The sequence below is a fragment of the Mastacembelus armatus genome, chromosome 23 (assembly GCF_900324485.2).
Source record: "Mastacembelus armatus chromosome 23, fMasArm1.2, whole genome shotgun sequence".
NCBI lineage: Eukaryota > Metazoa > Chordata > Actinopteri > Synbranchiformes > Mastacembelidae > Mastacembelus > Mastacembelus armatus.
In genome coordinates, this window is record NC_046655.1 from 7,592,659 (window position 1) to 7,599,324 (window position 6,666).

The window sequence follows — 6,666 nt, forward strand, 5'->3', positions numbered from 1 at the left end:
CTGTTAACCCCTCAATTAACCTCCATGTCAGCCCCCTGCTGAAAAGCAGAGAGAAGGCATCCCACCCTCTATTCTATCTTTATTTCCTTTTATCATTTTCTGCCTGGATACACCCCAGCCCCAGGAAATTACCATCTTATTTCACTAATGTGTTGGGGGAAAATACCACTGTCCAGAAAGTCTGTAATCACACAGGAGTTGTACTTTTTCTTTCTTTCTTTCACTTTATTCCATGGTTATGGAGGAGGCGGAGGTTTGAAAATATTAAAAACTCTAGGTAGACTGTGCAGTGACCTTTTCACAAAGTCGTCCACCTTTCCACTCCTCTAATCAATCCCCCTCTGATCGCTCACTGTGTGCTGGATCGTAATGTCACAATTAGGACGGCTCCATTGTTTCTGTTTGCCGTCTGGGGAGAAATTCAGCACTTCTCTGATCTCAAGGTCATTTCTCTTACAATATTAAATAAATGAGAGTGTGGCGGTGGCCATCTCCTCTGACTAGCTGTGTATTCATCCATCCATCCGTCCTTCTCCCCGCTCAATTGGGTGGGATACAACTCTTTCACTCAGAAAATGAAAGTCTCCTGCCCTCGGCCATGAGAACAAATGACTGCTTTTGCTTTTGATTTATATGAGGAAAAAAAAAAGTAGATGGGTACATTAATGGTGTTTTGTTTGCTTCATTTTCATATTGAAAATAGACCTGAGAGTTATATACTGATATGATTATAACCATATTATAATTACATATAATATGACTAATTAGACAGGACAAGAGGCGGTGGCAGTAATGTGTGACACTTTTCTTTATTCACCATCTGTTTTTTTCCAGATGGAACATCAATGCTTCCTTTTGTCAAACAGCAGAAAACGTGGCTGCATGTGCTTTTTCCCCTCCAATCCTCTGTCAGTCCATAGGATTCATAATAGCCATCATTAACTGGCTGTTAGCATTGATGTGATTCCTTTTTATGTATTTATTATATTGTGTTGTGTCATTAACTTTAATCACATTGCTACAATAACTGTTTGTATCTGTGTGCAGTTTATGTATCTTGAGTGCATCACAAAATTACATGCATTGTCACCTCATGGCATTTGTCGTAATGGGCTGTAAACATGATATTGTTTGTGGTTGTTAGTAAAACAGACAATCCAGATGTTTGTTGCCAAATTGTTTAATACTGTGGCACATAACAGATGTGGGAAATAATTGTTACATCTTTTGCTAAGCGCTCATATGCATTTACAATATACAGCGGAACAACCCTGCTTAGTATAGCTAAAAGTGACTACAAATCCTTTATATTTAATACAGCTGTATTTGTTTTTAGCTAAAGGCAATTACTTTGAAATATGTGGACTATGAAAGAAGTATCAAGATCTAAATGTGTCAAAAATCTGTACATCGATTCTATCCTTCAGTTTCTTTAAAAATATTTTGTATTTGGCTTGTTTTGTTTTTTTTTTGATGGCATAGTTGAACCTCCTGTGCGAGGATGATACCGGTCTAGTACAAATCTGTGGCACTGTGCAATCACTGTGTGCCTTTTGGTTTCATTTGACTACCAGCCTATATTCATCAGGCTTCCAAGCTCGTTTTTGGCAAAGTTTAATAGAACAGTTTTGTGTCTTTCTGGATGCCATCTGTCGAGCTGACTTCATACAATATTTTTCTCACCAATTTCCATGAATGATTCTGTATCAGAAGCATTTACCTCTTTTTTTCAGTGCATGGTTGCCCATATAGTGAATTGTGAGTGGAATCATTTTCCAAGCATGGTTCCTGTATTATTTATTTTTTTCTGGGTAGTATGGATCTTTCTGTATCTCTGAATCACTACTGCAACAATCTTCAGTAACCTACTGGTGTTCTTGTTCCCTTTTTTAGAAGTCTTACAATATGGTTTCTGATTTTTCAGGCTGTTCTGCAGTGTGGTGCTATGTTGCTTAAGTGAAAGTTTTATACCTTTTATGACTCTGTTGGTGCAGCCACTTTTGTTGCATAGAGGTTGTACTTTGGAACCTGTATTTTTGATGCAGTCTATCTAACCTGATAGTTTTCGATTATACATCAAGATCACGATTTTGAATGATTTGATCTTGTAATGATGTTGTACCAATTAAAAACTTAAAATGCCAGGGGTGTACTATGTTATATTGTATATTATATAAGAGTAAACCATAGGTTGTTTCTGTGCACAAAGAAAAAGCAGCACTCCCAACACAATGTGTGTACCACCTCTAATGCACCAAAGCGTCCCTTGTTCCTGCTCTGACAGATTTTGAGAAGGCCTGACCTCGCTGTTTAGACTTGTGGCATGACAGTAAAATAAGATGAGACAATCTTTCGGAAGGATGTGCAAGAAAGAAAGGAGGAGAGATCAAGTGATGTCACTTTCAATTAATCTCCCCAGGTAGTGGCCCCATTAGTCCTCTCACACAAGGGCTTGGTTTACAATGCAAATAGGGTCATTACCTGAGGACTCTAATTGACTTTGACAAGAGGCCGAAGAAGCCTCCTTCCTTATACCACGTGCTGTTTGTTTGCTTATTATTTCTTCTGCACAAATTATTGATGTGGTTTCTAATATGAAAAGTTTGTTGAGGTTGAATTAACAGCATCAAAATGCTGATAATGCATGATTTCTTTTCTGTTTATTTTGAGCCACCAGGAAGTGTGGCATGCCTGGTAAAATTTGAATACTTTTTATACAATTGAAATTCAACACAACTGAAATTACATCAGTCTTGGAACAAAGTCACAACAATGAAATGTAAATGATTTTCCAAGTGAAAGATTTGTATTCTTTGTTCCTGTCTCTTCATAGAGTATCAATGCGTGATCGTACTCATACCTTAAATATTTAAAGACCCCCTTATGCTAAAGCTTTGCTGTGGTACATGGGCCCCTCGCTGCTTCTAATCTCCTTGTTACCTGGAGGCGTTGCCACAGCGATGCAAAACTAGCATGTGGCAGTTAGCAAGATCACGAGCTTGGAAACCCCTGGATGGGGCACGGTGAGGTTCAAAGTTTCTGCCACGCGCAGTGCTCCATGAAGACAACACCGACAACATCTGCCTGAGAGAACGGAAGAATCAGACAGAAATGAAAGAAGAGACGAGACGCTGGGATGTTATCAGATCATTTCCTTTTTTTCCCTTGTCAGTGTAGAAAACATCCCCACATTCCTCACATTCCCCCCCCCACCCAGCCGTTCAGATGTTGCAGCATCTTAAACTTTACATGCAAGTGGAATATTTTTGTTGAGGCCTAGATTTCTGTGGTGTGTTTGTGCGCTTGTGTTCAGAAAGGTTTGTGTTTTCAGGGAATAATAGAACCAACGGTCTTAGACCTGTAAGTAAGACATCACTTTAAAGTTGGACACTTTGAACTTTTTTATTTTCCTTCTGCAGTGCCGTCTGAAGGGTAGTGGACCGTGGGAGAGGCAAATTGAGAGGGACGTGCGGACCAGGGATGCCTGTTTATTTGCTTGTACACGCTCCTTGAGCTATAAATTAGATGTCACCATTGTTACATGTCATTTGCTGATGTGGACGTGTTGTGGTCTCCCAAGCAGCAGTTTTGATTGTTTGTTCTTAACAGCACTTATTAAATGAACGAGGGCTCCACTGGCCTCCAGTCATCTGGATCTCATGCGTGATTGGCAGGTTGTTTGACAGGCGTGCTTGTCCTGTAAAATTCATATCTGCATTTACGACCGCTTACACAGCACGATATATTGATGGTATAAAATCAGCTGGTCAGTTTGTGCTTTTCTGATTTTCAAAACACAAATATGAAATAAATGTGAAATGTGAAATAAATCTATCTTTTGCAATTTGGGTTGCAATCAGTAGTTTTCTTGTACCGCCACGTGAAACAGTCCATGATACAAACTCAAAAATAGCAAGGAACCTTGGCTGCTCTGTTGAATAATACAATCATTTTCATAGATCACACTGTTTATGTGTCTTTGAGATCAACTGTGACCTTTTTGTACATCAACCCATTTTTATTTTTCAGAGCTTTCACCAAATTTGCTTTAAATTGAGCCTAAACATGAGCACAAACAGAAAACTTCCCTCTCGGTGGTTTAAAAAAGGGATGTCTACAGAGCAGACGTGTGTTTGTGTGTGTATACCAAGCCACCCTGCCCAGACACTCAGCAAAAAGAGAGGGAGAAAGAGAGAGCATCTAGTAGCTTGCTGCCCTCCATGCAGAAAGAAAACACGGATCAAGGTCTTAATAACACCAGCCATTGTGCCAAATATATAGGACGCAACTTTCCGCTTGGAGCAGCCTCTTCACATTGAGTTAACATGACTGACAGGCAAAGCTTTTCACACACTCACACACTCAAACACACACACACACACCCTCACACACACACACACACACACACACACACACACACACACACACACACACACACACACACACACCAGTATGCTGGCTCTAACATGCTTTGTAACAACAGGCAAAACACAAGATCAAACAAACATGTTCACACAAGTGTTTTTCCATATTTGACTCGGGCAAACTCAGTGCTGCTGTTTGCTTTTACAAAAAAACAAACAGTATTAATTGTTTGTCAGATCTGGGAAATTGTTTTCCTGCTATACAGTAATTCTCTAATCTGACTCAGTTTTTAGGGTTGTCTCTACAAGCTGCACCACAAACAACAACAACACAGCAGCCATAACACCCAATGGTACCAGATGCTTTGCCTCAATGTGTTTATTTGCCTGTCAGGCATCCTTAATTGTTTCATCTGCTACAAATAATCACATCTCCTGTTGCATCTTTGTTTACTGCCGTGGTGACAGTTTGTTTGTGATGATGTATGGTGTGCAGTGCGAATGAAAAGAAAGGTAGCTAGGCAGTGGCAGGGTGTTTTGTACACACGCCACAGGGAGTTGGATACATGGGGAAAGTTTTACAGGTGTGTGTCAGCAACACCTGCTTGCATCCTGACTGGAAGAGAACTCAACTGGAAGAGTGTAAATTAACATGCGGGTGAAGGGCTCATTGTCAGAATAACTGCAGGACCATTATCACATAGGAATGATGCTGAAGATTCCTTTTTTTTGCTTTTACAGACTGTGCAGGGTCAGTGGTAGATAACAGTGGAGGTATTTTGTCACTTGTGTGCTGTGGACAGCTCGTTTGTATTATGTGTGTAGTATATTGTACCTCTAAAAACATACACATTTAAACTATCAGTGATTTAAAGATTCATGTGTTCATAAGACATATCTGGGTGTATTCTGTTTTATATTTCATCAAGCATATTGAAGCCATACATGAATAGTTCACTGGTGCTTATTAATACTGTATGTTTTTGCTCTTCTTTAACAGAAAAGTCCTGAGGAGCCATCTAAACAAGCCAGCTCCTAGTATTTGAAAGTCAGTCATAGGTGCCTGTTTGAGATAGAGAGCAAGCAAAGCACAGAACAAGTGAGGAGGAGGAGGCTTCAGATCGGAGATGCCACATCTCATATGTTGCAAGGTGATGAAGTGCAGCTATCTGCCCTTAAAGAATATGTGCCCTGCGGACATGTGTGAGATTTTATGTCTTTCTTCCTCTTTTTTCCATCCCATTCTTCAAAACTCAAACGCGTTGAAACAAAAGGCGGTTTTGAAATATTTTCAGCCCCTGAAAGAATATTCAAGACGATTGAGCTTGCAGGTTAAAAATGTATATGCAAATGCAGGCTACATTAGAGCATGCACAGGTTGTTAATAAATTAACACGTGGCAGAAATAATTCAGTTTAGCGTGATAATTCTTGGGTGCGAGCTGTCAGCTGTCGCATTGTTCCGGATAGAAAGTGACGCTGAGACGGCAACACGAGCAGTGAACTGTGATGTTTTAGTGTACCTTGCTCTTCAGTCTCAGCACTCTGACACAATAACTGCCTTTTGCCTGCCTGGCTCTGCTTTTTTGTCATATTGGAAGAACAAAAGGTTTAATTAAGGATGCCTTTCAAAGAGAGGTTGACTCTTAAGCATGCACGCTCACACATATTATCTCAGAAGGGGTTTGTGTTGGTGAGTGAATTTTCTTTGGAGCCAAACTCACTAACAGACTTTTTGTGTTAAAGCAGAAGATGCATCTTAACTGTGATTTCAATTTCTTTTTTGGCAAGTTTAATTTCCCTTCTGCCCTCAAAGCCATCGATAATCACAGACTTAGAAGTGGTGTAGTTGGGGGGGGGAAGTGTGAAATAGTAAACGTTATGTTTCCGCTCTGGTTGCTGTGGTTGCTAAGCCGCTCAATGTAGGAGGGCATCTTGACGTTCCAGGCAGGGATGTTGTATGACGAGTGCACTTCCTCTCTTTTGCCTCGTCTTTGAGATTTGCATAGCAGGAACCCAGGGAGCTGACACTCTGTTTATGTAGCTCAAGGTGCAGGGGATATGTGAGGTGTCAAGTGACTCACAGTGAAGTTTTTAATAAGTGCCATTTGTTCAATCTGCTGTTTAAACACTACCGTCGCCTCTCTATATCCTTAAAGACTGTATGCCCTGCTATCTTTTAATTAAGTCTCAGGCTAATGTGCTGCTTAATTGACTAATCTGAGAGATTTTGTTTTCTCTAATTTACTTGAAAAACCATCGCCAGTTAAGCTTTTTAATATTACCGTGATGAGGGTGGATAC